This window comes from Nelumbo lutea, chromosome 4 (assembly GCF_056320005.1).
Source record: "Nelumbo lutea isolate HS-2025 chromosome 4, American lotus-T2T, whole genome shotgun sequence".
Classification (NCBI taxonomy): Eukaryota; Viridiplantae; Streptophyta; class Magnoliopsida; order Proteales; family Nelumbonaceae; genus Nelumbo; species Nelumbo lutea.
Genome location: NC_142687.1, coordinates 68992798 through 69007314, shown reverse-complemented (window position 1 = coordinate 69007314; position 14517 = coordinate 68992798). Strand labels below are relative to the sequence as shown.

The following is a 14517-nucleotide window of genomic DNA, read 5'->3' as shown; positions in this document are numbered from 1 at the left end:
AAGATCACATGGATTGCTAGATGATGCATTTTTTGCTGCAATATTAAGATTATCTAATTTTTTATTCAAACTAGCAAGTTGAGCAGATAAAGCTGCAAAAGAATCTATATGGTGTACTCCCTTTTGATCAGCTCGGCCATCATTCCATTGGTAGTTATTTGATACCATTTCTTCCACGAGATCATAGGCTTCCTCTAGAGTTTTCCTTATGATTGTGCCACCTGCAATTGCATCAATAATGGGGTGATTAAATGGAGTAATACCATTATAAAAAGTTTGAATTTGATGCCAAACTGGTATTCCATGGTGAGGACACTTCCTAAGCAACTCTTTAAATCGTTCACATGCCTTATACAAAGATTCCTTCTCTAGTTGAACAAAAGTAGTGATATAATTAATCAACTTTTCTATTTTAGAGGGAGGAAAATACTTAGCCATAAATTTTTGAGTCAAATCATTCCAAGTAGTGATACTTTCTGCAGGGAGTGAGTTAAGCCAATCCTTAGATCTATAACGTAATGAGAATGGAAAAAGCCTAAGCCTAATAGCATCATCGCTAACTCCATTATGTTTAAATGTATCGCATATTTCCAGGAAGTTAACAAGATGTACATTAGGATCATCACTCAACAACCCATTAAACTGAATACTCGTTTGGATCATTTGGATGATTGTAGGTTTGATCTCGAAATTATTGGCTTGGATTGTTGGCTTGCAAATGCTAGAAGTAGCCCCATCCACTGTTGGACAAGCATAGTCCAAAAGGGTTCGATTTGCTTCATCTGCCATCTGTTCTTCTTCTGCTGGTTTGCCTTCTTCAACCTCCTCTTTTTCTTTACTTTTGTTGGCTCTTTGCACTATGCGAAGGGTTCTCTCTATCTCAGGATCGAATTCTGCTAGTTCTTCTCTTCTAGTGCATGTCATACACTAAGCAAGAATTCGAATAAATAATGATAAAAGAAAAAAAATAAAAATCCAAATTAACCAAGGTTAACAAGTTCTAATATTATTTTAGGATTAAATCCCCTGCAACGGAGCCAAAAACTTGATAGCTAAAATTATAACCCTAGCAAGTGCACTAGTTATCAAGTAGTATAAAAATATCGTTCACACGAGGATTTAATAAAATAAGTATTAGAAATACAACCTTCCTTAATTATTTGGACAACCAAAATTTAGATCCAACAATAAGAACTACTGAAAACTAAAAATAGATAAAGAAAATAAAAGCAAGGGTAATCAATAATTGAATATGCAACGATTAGCTGAAATCACTAGGACCATTGCTCCGCCTAACCATTCCAATGAATATTAATTGATGAGATTAACCAAGATAACTTATCATTTCCATAAGCCGAAGTTTTTCCAAATTTATTTAATATTCTTTCCCAAGATATATCATATCTATTTCTATCAAGTAACCCTTCGGTCCATCGACTAGAGTTCTCAAGATAGAAATGCATTAAGTTCAAAAAAAAGTTATACATTCAAATGAATCATGTGTATATATCCCTATATACCATTCAATTCACACCATGAATTATTCAATCCATTATATAAACTCCTCTCCTGATTCATTCACATAAACTCAATCGATCAAGAGGTGGCCAAACTCCTAATCGCGTTAAGCATAATAACTCATAGACTATATGAAAATCACAATCTTGGATAAATCATGATAAAAATAAATTCATTGTCATGGTTAGGCTTTCCACAGCCCTAGCTACAAATAAATTAATTCACGATAGAGGAAATAAAACAAAAAGAGAAAAAAAAGAACTCATGATGTCACCCTTGGAGCTGAGATCTTCTCTTCTTCTTGTCGCCACCTCCTTCTTGAAGCTTTCTTGCCTTGCTGATCTCCTTCTTGAAACTTTCTTGATTGCTTCAGAGAGAGCTTCAGTAATTGATAGATGCCAGGTGCTGGTACGCCCAATCCTTTACATAGTTTTAGGGGAGGGGCTGTTACAACTACTTGGAGTTATCTCAATAATGGATAATCCAGGTTAGTTTAAAACTGATCATATCCTATCTTTTCTTATCTCTTATCTAATGATCTCAATCTTCTTTAACTTTTTAGAATTATATTTAAAATTCAAATCTAAGAAAACTCTGGATTTTTTAATTCAAGTGGGCTGCTTTAATAAGTTGGGCTGCAACAAGGCTTTTCTACGAATTGGGCTTCAGTTGTGAGTTGGGCTTTACTACGGATCCGCTTCGACTTTGGGCCCAATTTTGACATCGGTGCAGGCCGAATCTGCCAAAACCCAAAACATAAAAGTTGTAGATTTCGCTCTTATATTTCCAGTGCATCTTGAATCAGCCCAATCGAAGCCTGGATATGAGAGTTAGGCCTAGATTACTGAACGGTGCTGAAACTATGAAAAACCATCCGACTAGCCTTGTTTTTCCTCCGACGGCTTCTTTCCTCACCCTGAATCAAAATACTAGAGTAATGAGTCCAATTAAGTGTTAATTTAGTGTAGAAAGACAGAATATTCATAGATAAGAGTATGATAATTTTTATTCACATCAATTGTGCAGGCCTGTATGAAGGGATAGGAAACCATCATATGGACGCCCAAGATTGCGGAATAAAGGGGGGGCGAATTTCAAAAATTTTTCTTTCCCTTCAATTGGGAATCGAATTCCCTATTTAGAAAATCATATTTTCAAGGATCATTCTTGAACCATAAACTGAACCAGATCTAAACCAAAAGGAGGAGAGAGAGATAATACCTGATACAGAGAAATAATATCTCTCAACGGAGGTGTTCACGCCCAAGGTAGAAACCAAAATCTGCTCCCACTGAAGATGGAGCAGTGCAGGGTGGAGCAGAATCAGCAGTGTCCTTCCTAAGAACTTGATTCTTCCCAAGAATCACCTGGGTGGCTAGTGAATACAACTCCTACCAATCTTTTCTCCAAAAGATTGGAATCAAGATCTGGTCTTGATTTCTCCCAAGCAATGGAGATCAAACTGCTATAGGCGGCGGCTGCAGGAAGGAGGCGGCTAGAGAGAATTTGCAGGGTGCAGAATTCTCTCCTCTGTGATCTCAGCTCTGAAGACAAGACTGTTGTTGGTGATTGTGTGTCTGGATGTCTAAAGGCTACCACCCCCTCTTCCTTTCATAGACTTAAAGGGATCAACTAATAATCCCATTAGGAGTTGCTAACCCAAATCATATCTAGATTAGAAGTCCCTTTAAGATAAGGGATAATCCTTATCTTATCTGCAAATTAGATCAGTCAGCTCCTAATCTAATTAGGAAGTTTCCAAATCTAAATCTCATTTAGATCTTGGACTCTCTGAGTGAATAGGGTGTGGGCCCAATCCAATCAGCTGATCTTATCTTAGAATTCGCCCCTTAAATACTAATCAAATTAGCCCAGTTCGAAATGGGCTTAAGGCCCATTAAGGTTATGTATTCATTAAGCCTTCCAAACTGCTGCCCAGTTGGGCTTCCTTGTATGGCGTGGGACCCAAACATTGATCTACACATCAGCCACATGGGTTCAGCCCAGCCTTTGTTACAAGGCCTGGCCGAATACACTGTTATGGACAGTGCACCCCTTGAAACCCATCAGATGGGCTCTATGGGCCCAACACTTACCCTAAGTGGTCCCTGGGCCAAGCCACCTTGTAACACCCAGGGACTGTGGGCAAATGCAAGATTAGCCCATCAGGTATTATCCTCAACGGCATTACACTTAACCTCTCAGCCCATAATGATCATACACTGCCCGACAAGAGATGACCTCTCCCTCGGCTGCAAGGAACAGTGTTGCACTCTCTCAAGTATGGATCCCAGGAATTAAAACCTTTTCAAACATTTCAAAACCATAATATATATATATACTTTTTATATCTCATATAAAATATATTTTGCAAAACAAATCTCAATGATTGAAATTGGCTGCCGGCAGTCTTGGTTTCCATCAGTGAGAGTGCATCCCCGATCATTACCTTTGTCCGACAAAGGGGCTAATCCTGTCACTATGATCACCCACTTAGATGAATTCTCAGACTGTCCCAACATACCCAGGTTTTGTCCCCCGCTAAGGATCTCACTGATTGGTATATCAAAGACAGTCCAATTCGACACCTAGTGCAGTATCATAATCGAGTCTAGGATCTCACTGATCCGTATTAGACCTCCTCTGCGAATTGGGCTTCAGCCAGGCTTTTCTGCGATTTGGTCTTTAGCTGTGGATTGGGCCTTCCTACGAAATTGTGCCAACTTAGGGCCCGGATTTGACTTTGATGCAGGCCGAATCAGTGAAAGCCTAAAATATGAAAGATGTGTGTCTTTCTCTTATGTTTCCAGTGGGTCTTAAATCAGCCCATTCAGAGTTTGGAGACAAGAGATAGGCCCAGATCACTGAACAATGTCGAAATTATGAAAAATCATCCGATTTGTCTTTCTTTGCTCTTGATGCCTTCTTTCATGCCCTGAACAGAAATATGAGTCCAATTAGGTGCTAATTCAGTATAAAAGACAGAGTAACTAAGGATAAAAATATGATAAATTCTCCTCTCATCATAGGCCTTTCTATTTTTGAGGAAGAACTCCAAGAAGGAGTTGGAAACAGCCCTTCCTCCTAAAGCTATATAAAGGGGGGGCGGACTAGCACCAGGGCATCCATGAATCTTTGGAGCAATCAAGGACAAATCCTCCAAGAAAGCTTTAGCCTTCAAGAAGGCGGTCAGCAATGTAGGAGGAGAAAAGAAGGAAGGTGGTGGCAAGGAGAAGACAAGCTCATCGATCTCAACCTCAAGGGTGACATCATGAGTTCTTTCTTATACCTTGTTTGTTTAAATTCATTTATCATGAATTAGTTTATTTATAGCTAGGGCTATGGAAAGCCTAACCATGACCATGGATAGATCTTTATTTAATTCAGCCAAGCTGTTTTTATTTTTATATTGTCTATGAGTTATTATGCGTAATGAAATTAGGAGCTTGGCCACCTCCTAGTTGATTTGATTTATATGAATGAACCAAAAGGAGAATTCATATAAAATACTAAATAATTCATAGTGTGAATTGAATGGTATATAGGAAAATATATACATGTTCATCTGATGACATGGGTTTTTCATAGATATTAATGCACTTTCCATATCAAGAACTCTAATCGAGGGATCGAAGGGTTACTTGATAGAAGTACGTCTGATATATCCTAGGAGGGAATATCAGATAAATTAGGAAAAATGTCAGCTTATGAAAATAACAAATTATCTTGGTTAATTTAATAAATTTATGTTCATTGGAATGGTTAGGTGGACCTGTTAGACAGTTTTGTATGCCCTTAGGTTCAATCAGAATGATGTACTTTATGAGTTTATTGTAAATGAATAAAAGTGCATATTTGATTCATGTTCCCTTGGTATGTTTCTGTGTAATACCCTTAAACTGGACACTTAATGAGACTCGTATTAGTTTAGAATGTTCACAGCCAGTGGGTCGGTCTGGGGAGACCTATCCTAACAAGGCTGACACTGTGGTGCCACCAAGTCAGTTGGGGTGGCTTGTCTCAACTACAAGGGTGAGACCCTAGGCACATACAGTGTGGGATTAATTGAATCTTTGAACTGGACCAGATTTCCAATATTGCTCTGGACCATGGAGATTGATGGGAAAAACTGGAAAGTAACACCCGACCCCTAGACTCGATTATGATACTGCACTAGGTGTTGGATTGGGCTGACTTTGATGTACCAATCAGTGAGATCCTTAGCGGGGGTCAAAACCTGGGTATGTTGGAACAGTCTGAGAATTCATCTGAGTGGGTGATCATAGTGACAGGATCGGCCCCTTTGTTGGACAAAGGTAATGATCAGGGATGCACTTTCACTGATGGAAACCAAGACTACCAGCAGCCGATTTCAATCGTTGAGATTTGTTTTGCAAAATATATTTTATATGAGATTTAAAAGTATATAAATAATGGTTTCTAAAAGGGTTTGCAAAAGGTTTTAATTCAGGGGATCCATACAAGTAGAGAGTGCAACAATGTTCCTTGTAGCCGAGGGAGAGGTTCTCTCTTGTCGGGCAGTGTATGATCATTATGGGCTGAGAGGTCAAGTGTAAGTCCATTGAGGATAATGCCTGACAGGATAATCTTGCATCTGCCCACAGTCCCTGGGTGTTACAAGGTGGCTTGGCCCAAGGACCACTTAGGGTAAGTGTTGGGCCCATAGAGCCCATTTGATGGGTTTCAGGGGGTGCACTATCCATAACAGTGTATTCGGCCAGGCCTTGTAGCAAAGGCTGGGCTGAACCCATGTGGCTGATGTGTAGATCAATGCTTGAGTCCCACACCATACAAGGAAGCCCAGCTGGGTAGCAGTTAGGAAGGTTAAGAGAGCACATAAGCTTAATGGGCCTAAAGCCCATTTCGAACTAGGCTATTTAATTAGTTAATTATGGGGCGAATTCTGAGATGGATTAGCATATTGGATAGGGTCTTGATCCTATCCACTCAAAGAGTCTAGATCTGAATGTGATTCAGATCTAGAAACCTCCTAATGAGATTAGGAGAAAGCTGATCTAGTCTTCAGATAAGAAAAGGGTTTATCCTTATCACCAAAAGAGAAGGTTGATCCAAATATGATTTGGATAAGCAGCTCCTAATTGGATTAGGAGATGATCTTTTATGTTAACAAAAGAAGGAGTGGGCGGCAGCCTTTACAAGACACATAATCAGATCCTCTTCAGTGCTGGAATCACAGAGAAGAAAGAATTAAGCAACCCTGCAGAAAATTTTCTTGCCGCCTCCCTGTTCTTGCCACCTTTGTTTGCCAGTTCGATCTCCAGTTGTGGGAGAAGTCAAGATTCAATCTTGACATCAGTTCTTTGAGAAAGAATTGATAGGAAGCTGTGCTCACGTGCCATCTTGCTGATTCTTGCGAAGGATAGAGTTCTTGGAGAAGAACACTGCTGATTCTGCTCTATCTTGCACTGCGCCATCTTCAATGGGAGCAGTCTTTGGATTCTTCCTTCGGCGTGAACACCTTCGTTGGGGGATACTATTCACGTGCAATCTTGTTGATTCTTGTGAAGGACAGAGTTCTTGGAGTAGAACACTGTTGATTCTGCTCTATCCTGCACTGCGCCATCTTCAGTGGGAGCAGTCTTTGGATCCTTCTTTGGGCGTGAACACCTTCGTTGGTGGATACGATTTCTCTGTATCAGGTATAATCCTCTCCTACTCCTTTTGGTTCAGATATGGTTCAGTTTATGGTTCAAGAATGATCCTTGAAAATATTATTTTCTAAATAGGGAATGCGATTCCCAGTTGAAAGGAAAGAAAAATTTTTGAAATTCGCCCCCCTTAATCCGCATTCTTTGGGCGTCCATACGATGGATCTCTCATCCCTTCAGGACCAATAGTCCTAGCGCTTTCAATTAGATCATTGCAAGTTCGGTCATTGATTGCCCTTGTTCTTATTTCTTTTTTCTGTCTTTAATTTTCAGTAATTAAATTTGTTAGATCCAAAATTCGGTTGTCCAAATAATCAAAGGGAAACTATAGTTTTAGTACTTATTTTGTTAAATCCTCATGGGAATGATATTTTTATACTACTCGATAACTAGTGCACTTGCTAGGGTTATATAATTATAGCTATTAGAGGGAAATACTTGGATAGGAAGCGGCTGGCCATTTTGTCCCAAGTTGAGATCGATCCAGCTGGTAGAGAGTTGAGCCAAGTCTTAGCCTTGTCCTTCAAAGAGAAAGGGAATAATCTAAGTCTCACAACATCATCACTAACTCCGTTGTGTTTGAATGTGTCACATATGTCCAGAAAGTTAGCAATGTGAGTGTTGGGGTCCTCATTGGCCAATCCACAGAACTGAACCGTGTTCTGAATCATCTGGATGATTGCCGGTTTGATCTCAAAGTTGTTGGCAGCTATAGCTGGTCTCACTATGCTCGAGGCTGCCCCAATGAGGGTTGGCTTCGCATAGTCCATCATGGTCCTTTGCTCAGCCATCTTCGTTCTTTCAGCCTTTCCTTGCTTCAAAGCTCTAAGGCAATGGTGAAGAGTTCGGTCAATCTCTGAATCATAGATGATGCTCTCCTTGAAAGAATGGTAGGATCCATCTAATGGACGCCAAGAAAGGTGTGGAATGGGGGGCGAATTTCAAAAAAAATTTCCTACCTTCTTCCAACTGGGAATCATATTCCCTAAATTTAGAATACATTATTCAAGGATTCTATTTGAACCATAAACAAACCAGATCTGAACCAAAAGGAAACAGGAAGGATTATACCTGATCCGGAGAAATAATATCTCCCAAAGTTGGTGTTCACACCTAAAGAAGTAACCAAGATCCGCTCCTGCTGAAGATGAAACAGCTATGGATGGAACGGAACCAGCAGGGTGCATCCTACACACTGGATTCATCACAAGAACCCTCTGGAAACCTTGAACACCGAATCCTAGTGTCTTTCTTGCAAGACTATTGTCAAGAACTGCTTTCTTGACTTCCTGTTGCTGCAAAGATCCAATCTTCCAACAGGTAGTGGCGGCGGCAGAAGGAGGAGAAGTCCAAGGACGAAGAGAGAAGAATTGTCTCTTCTCTCTGGAGTCTGTGAGAGATCAAATCTCAGATTGCAGGATGTGTTTCTTGCTTACTCCAACCCCCTAGCTCGAAATCTGATATTTCTGCTAGGGTTTTCTCCTCTTTCTTCTTGATTAAGAAGCCTCCCAATATTTTGGGAGTTATCCCAATCCAAATCAGTATTTGGATAGAGGTTAATCTTAATCCTATCTGCAGATTAAGTTAGTTAACTCCTGATATTATCAGGAGGTTACCGAATTCAAATCTAATTTGAATTTGGTCTCTTAGAGTGGATAAGTTCAAAGACTCAATCCTTTTACTAACACTAATCTCAGATTCACCCTATGAACTGGTGATCATATCAGCCCAGTTTTAAATGGGCTTTTGGCCCATTAAGTGTTCAGTGTTTAACTAGTTTCCAACCTGCTGCCCAGTTGGGCTACTTTGTATGGCGTGGGACCCAAGCATTGATCTACACACCAGCCACATGGGTTCGGCCCAGCCGAATTCACTGAAAGACTTAGTGACCCCCTTGAGCCCATCACATGGACCCTATGGGCCCAACACTTACATTAAGTGGTCCCTGGGCCAAGCCATCTTATAAAAACCCAGGGACTGTGGGCAGGTGCAAGATTAGCCCATCAGGTATTATCCTAAATGGTCTTACACTTAACCTCTCAGTCCTTAATGATCAAGCACTGCCCGACAAGAGAAGACCTCTCTCTCGGCTGCAAGGAACAGTGCCGCACTCTCTACTCACATGGATACCAGGAATTAAAACCTTTTGCAAATCTTTTTGAAACCGTACATATATATATATATATATATATCTTGTTTTTGCAAAACAAAATTCCAACGATTGAAATCAACTGCCGGAAATTTGGTTTCCATTAGAGAGAGTGCATTCCCGGTCATTACCATTGTCTGACAAAGTGGCTGATCCTGTCACTATGACCACTTACTCCGATGAATTCTCAGACTGCCCCAACATGTCCAGGTTTTGACCCCCACTAAGGATCTCACTCATTGACACATCAAAGACAGCCCGATCCGGAACCTAGTGATGTATAATAATCGAGTCTAGGGGTCAGGTGTAACTTTCTAGTTTTGCCCATCTGTCTCCAAGGTCTAGGGCAATACTGTAAATCTGGTCCGGTTCAAGGGTTCAAGCAATCCCATACTGCATGTGCCTTGGGTCTTACCCTGATGGCCGAAACAAGCCATCCCATCACTTGGTGGCACACCAGTATCAGCCTTGGCAGGATAAATCTCCCCAGACTTATCCAATGGCTGTGAACATTTAAAACTAACACAAGTTTCTATAAGTGTCCAGTTTTAGGGTCTTACACAGAATTATACCAAACAACATGAATCAAACATGCACTTTAATTTATTTCCACTAAATAACAAAAGTACATCAAATCCGATTGAAGCTAAGGGCATACAAGACTGTCTAACAGCTCCCACTTGCACTTAGGTCCAATATGGTACAAGCCAGAGTTCCATACTTTCCACGTGTTTCTCAAACACTTTCTGTGCCAGTGGCTTAGTCAATGGGTTTGCCACATTATCCGTTGATGCTAACTTCTGAATTAGGACGTCCCCTCTACCAACAATCTCCCACAGTACATGGTACTTCCTCTCGATGTGCTTTGACTTCGAGTGGGCCCGAGGATCTTTAGCCTGGGAGATCGCTCCATTGTTGTCACACAACAATGGGATGGGTGATGTGTTGGACGGAATCACTCCCAAATCATGTATGAATTTCTTCATCCACACGGCTTCTTTGGCAGCTTCATTTGCGGCAATGTACTCGGCCTCGGTTGTGGAGTCTACAGTGGACCCCTGTTTGCTGCTATTCCAGCAAACAACACATGATCCTATCGTGAAAACATACCCAGATGTAGACTTTCTATCTTCTGGATCCAATTGGAAATCGGCATCGGTATACCCCAAAACTTGTAGTGAACTACCATCGAATACCAGACAAAACTCTTTTGTCCTTCGAAGGTATTTAAGTATGTTCTTCACAGCAGTCCAATGCTCCTGCCCTGGGTTAGCCTGGAATTTGCTTGCCACACTCACCACCAGAGCTATGTCCGGGCGAGTGCACGGCATGGCATACATGATGCTCCCTACAATTAAGGCATAGGGAACGTCTCTCATGCCCTCAATCTCCTCAAAAGTCTTGGGAGACATCTTCTTGGAGAGAGTTACTCCATGTCTGAAAGGAACATTTCCTTTCTTGGAGTTTTTCATGCTGTACCTTTTGACAATTTTGTCAATGTAAGCAGCCTGGGATAATCCAATTATCCGCTTCGATCTATTTCTATAGAGTCGAAGACCCAGTAAGTATGAAGCTTCTCCAAGATCTTTCATGGAGAACTACTGTGACATCCATACCTTGACCGAAGTCAACAATCCTACATCATTCCCAATGAGTAGGATATTGTCTACGTACAATACTAAAAAAGTAATCTTATCCCCATTGGACTTCCTGTAAACACAGGGCTCATCCGGATTCTGCTCAAAGACAAACGTTTTGACGGCAGAATCAAAACGGATGTTCCAACTCCTAGAAGCCTGCTTAAGTCCATATATGGATCTATTGAGTTTACATACCATGTGTTCCTGACTAACAGCATTGAATCCTTGCGGCTGCTGCATGTAGATATCTTCACTAAGATCTCCATTCAGGAATGCGGTTTTGACATCCATTTGCCAAATCTCATAGTTATGGTATGCTGCTACAGCTAGCAGGATCCTAATGGATTTAAGCATGGCCACGGGCGAAAAGGTTTCCTCATAATCGATGCCTTCTTTCTGAGTATACCCTTTCGCCACCAAGCGAGCTTTGTAGGTCTCAACCCTGTCATCGGGGCCCTTCTTCCTCTTGTAGATCCATTTGCAACCAATTGCTTTTACCCCAGAGGGCGGATCCACTAGAGTCCAAACTCCATTGGTCTCCATTAAGTCCATCTCAGCTCTCATGGCCTCCACCCACTTCTGGGAATCTATGTCTAACATAGCTTTCACGTAGGTCACGGGATCCTCTTCACTAGTCAAGGCTTCCACCAGGTAGGTATCCTAGTCATAACCATATCGGACTGGTGGTCTGGATACCCGAGTGGACCTTCTAGGTTGGTCACTACCTGGAACTTGTGGGGCATCTCCCACTGCTCCTGAGCTCTCCTCATCATGAACTATTTCCTGATGGTGAGTGTCCATGATGTATTCAGATTCTAAGAATTGGGTGTTTTGACTGCAGAACACTTTCTGCTCACTTGGGTCATAGAATAGATAACCCACTAAATCCTTTGGGTAGCCAATAAATAGGCAACGACTGGTTTTGGAATCCAACTTGTCCGCACTTGTTCTTCTAACGTGTACAGGACAACCCCAAATCTTCAAGTGTCTTACACTTGGCTTCCTTCTGGTCCATAGTTCATATGGAGTTTTCGGAACTGATTTGGTTGGAACCCGACTCAGCACGTAGATAACAGTCTCTAATGCATATCCCCAAAAGGATGTGGGTAATTCTAAGCGTACGAGAAGTGACCGGACCATGTCCAACAAGGTCCTATTCCTCCTCTCTGAAACACCATTGAGTTGTGGTGTAGTAGGAGGAGCTAGTTGTGACACTATTCCATTGTCTTTTAAGTAGTCCCTGAATTCATCAGAGAGATACTCGCCACCTCGATCCGATCGAAGGGCCTTAACTTCTCTCCCTAACTGTTTCTCGACTTCCTGTCTGAACTCTCTGAACTTTTCAAAGAATTCAGATTTGTGTGTCATTAGGTACACGTAACCATATCGTGAAAAATCATCTGTAAAGGTGATGAAGTACACGTGTTGATTCCGTGTCCTAACACTCAGGGGACCACATACATCAGTATGTATTAGGTCAAGTGTGCCTCCAGATTTTTCAGGCTTACCATCAAATGGCCGCTTAGTCATCTTACCTTGAAGGCAAGGCTCACAAGTGGGAAGATTTTCTACGGTTAGAAAATCCAAAAGACCATCCTTTACCAGTCTTGTGATTCGGTCAATACCGATATGGCCAAGTCGATAATGCCAGAGGCACGTGGGATTAATTGTATCACGATTCCTTTTCTTGGGATTTTCAACCAACGTAGTTTCGGTTAGGTTAGTTTCTAGAGAAGGATGTAGAACATAGAGACCATCTCCAGTTCCCCGCATGCGATGAATTTGTTATTCCGTTTAATAGTAATCATATTACTAAAATAAACAGTATATCCATCGGCACACAGTTTAGAAATAGAAATTAAATTTCTTCTCAAGTTCTGTACATAAAGACAAACTTTAAGTACAAGGACTCTTTCTCTAAAAACTAATTCTATGGTTCCTATCGCCGCAGCTGCAACACTTGCAGTCGTTCCCAAGAATAGTGTCACCTCGCCATCACTCAATCTTCTGCTAACCTTGAACCCCTGCAATGAGTTACACGCATGAGTTGAAGCCCTAGAGTCAACACACCAGGACACAGAAGTAACTAACATATTAGTTTCTATGACACAAGTTTCGATGTTACCTTTCTTAGATTCCAGGTAGGCAGGACAGTTCCTCTTCCAATGGCCAGTCTGTTTGCAGAAGTGACAGACATCCGATGCCTTGTTCTTCTTCTACTTCTTGGGTTTGGCAGCTTTCTTCTGGGGCTTCTTTGCCTTTCTCTTTTTCTTGCCTGATTTGTTAGCTTCAGCAAGCATAACCACAGGCTCATCCTTCTTTAAAAGATCCTCGGCCCTCTCCAACATATTGCTGAGTTCCTGGACACTGACATTCAGCTTATTCATTATGTAGTTCATAGTGAACGCATTGAAGGAAGAGGGCAAAGAACTCAAGATGGCATCCACTTGCGTGCCAAGATCTAGCCCGAACCCAAGAGCTTCAAGTTCATTAATGTATCCCATCATCCGAAGACAATGGTCATGAACTTTCTACCCCATGGACATCTGCGCGGTCATGAACAATTTTAGGACCTTCTGTCGAGTAGAACGGTTCTGCTCTTCATACATTGTTCTTAGACTATCCAATATGTCCTTGGCTAGTTTGATCTAATCGAACTGCCTCTGTACTGAGTTGTCTAATGAGGCGATGATTTTTCACCTATCACCCGAACGTTGCGGGGTAGGATTTTTCACCACCTTATCTAACTTTTCAGAAGTTAAGACCAGCATAAGATTTATGTACCAGTCGGCATAGTTTGGGCCCTTAAGCTTGTTATCATCTAGAAGCTTTGCAAATTGACCGTTTGCCATTTTCTGATAAAACAGCAAAAATGTTAGTCAACGACCTTAGTTTGATTCATGTTATCTACATAGATATGGTTTTTAATCTATGTTCCATTCCCATTTATTCATCTCTGAGATTTTCCCTCCCTTCTTAGTGACGGAGACGACGGAATGTCTGGAAATGTGGGAAATCACATAGGGTGCGTGAAGCCAACTATTTCAGCTGCATAACCCCACCACCTTTCTGTCACGGATCATATCCACTCATCAGATGAGTTTCCCTTTGGCCTCTGGCAGACAAGGTTCAGAGCCACTTTCAGGTAAACCTTTCTGTCCAATGAGTGCACACCCATCATATTCAGGTTACGCCAAGGTACCGTGAGAGAGTTCCCATTTTCTGATGAAGCCCCTCCCACATCAGTCTATGATGCCCCTTTCATCTAATGAAACACTCTAACAGATACAATAGCAAATGGATAGCCCAATTTTATGGTGCGTTTCCTCATTACTGATGGACCCATCATTGTGCTAATGACGGAAGGCCTTTATAGAGTCCATCAAATGGATCTTCCTATCACACGCACTCATATTTGCTTGGAGGGAACAAAATTATGCCCTAGTTCTAATTTAGGTCAAACCAAAGTGGCTCCCACTGGCTTTCATAAAGTCAGATTTCTGGTGGGCCTCAATCGGCT

At 41.4% G+C, this 14517-nt stretch overlaps 1 non-coding gene across 1 annotated transcript; it reads left to right on the top strand.

Moving 5' to 3' along the window:
- Positions 1-298: 298 nt before the first annotated feature.
- Positions 299-405, top strand: LOC148860991 (small nucleolar RNA R71). Its single transcript, XR_016095270.1, has one exon. It is a non-coding gene; the product is annotated as a small nucleolar RNA R71 (small nucleolar RNA).
- The last annotated feature ends 14112 nt before the right edge of the window (positions 406-14517 follow it).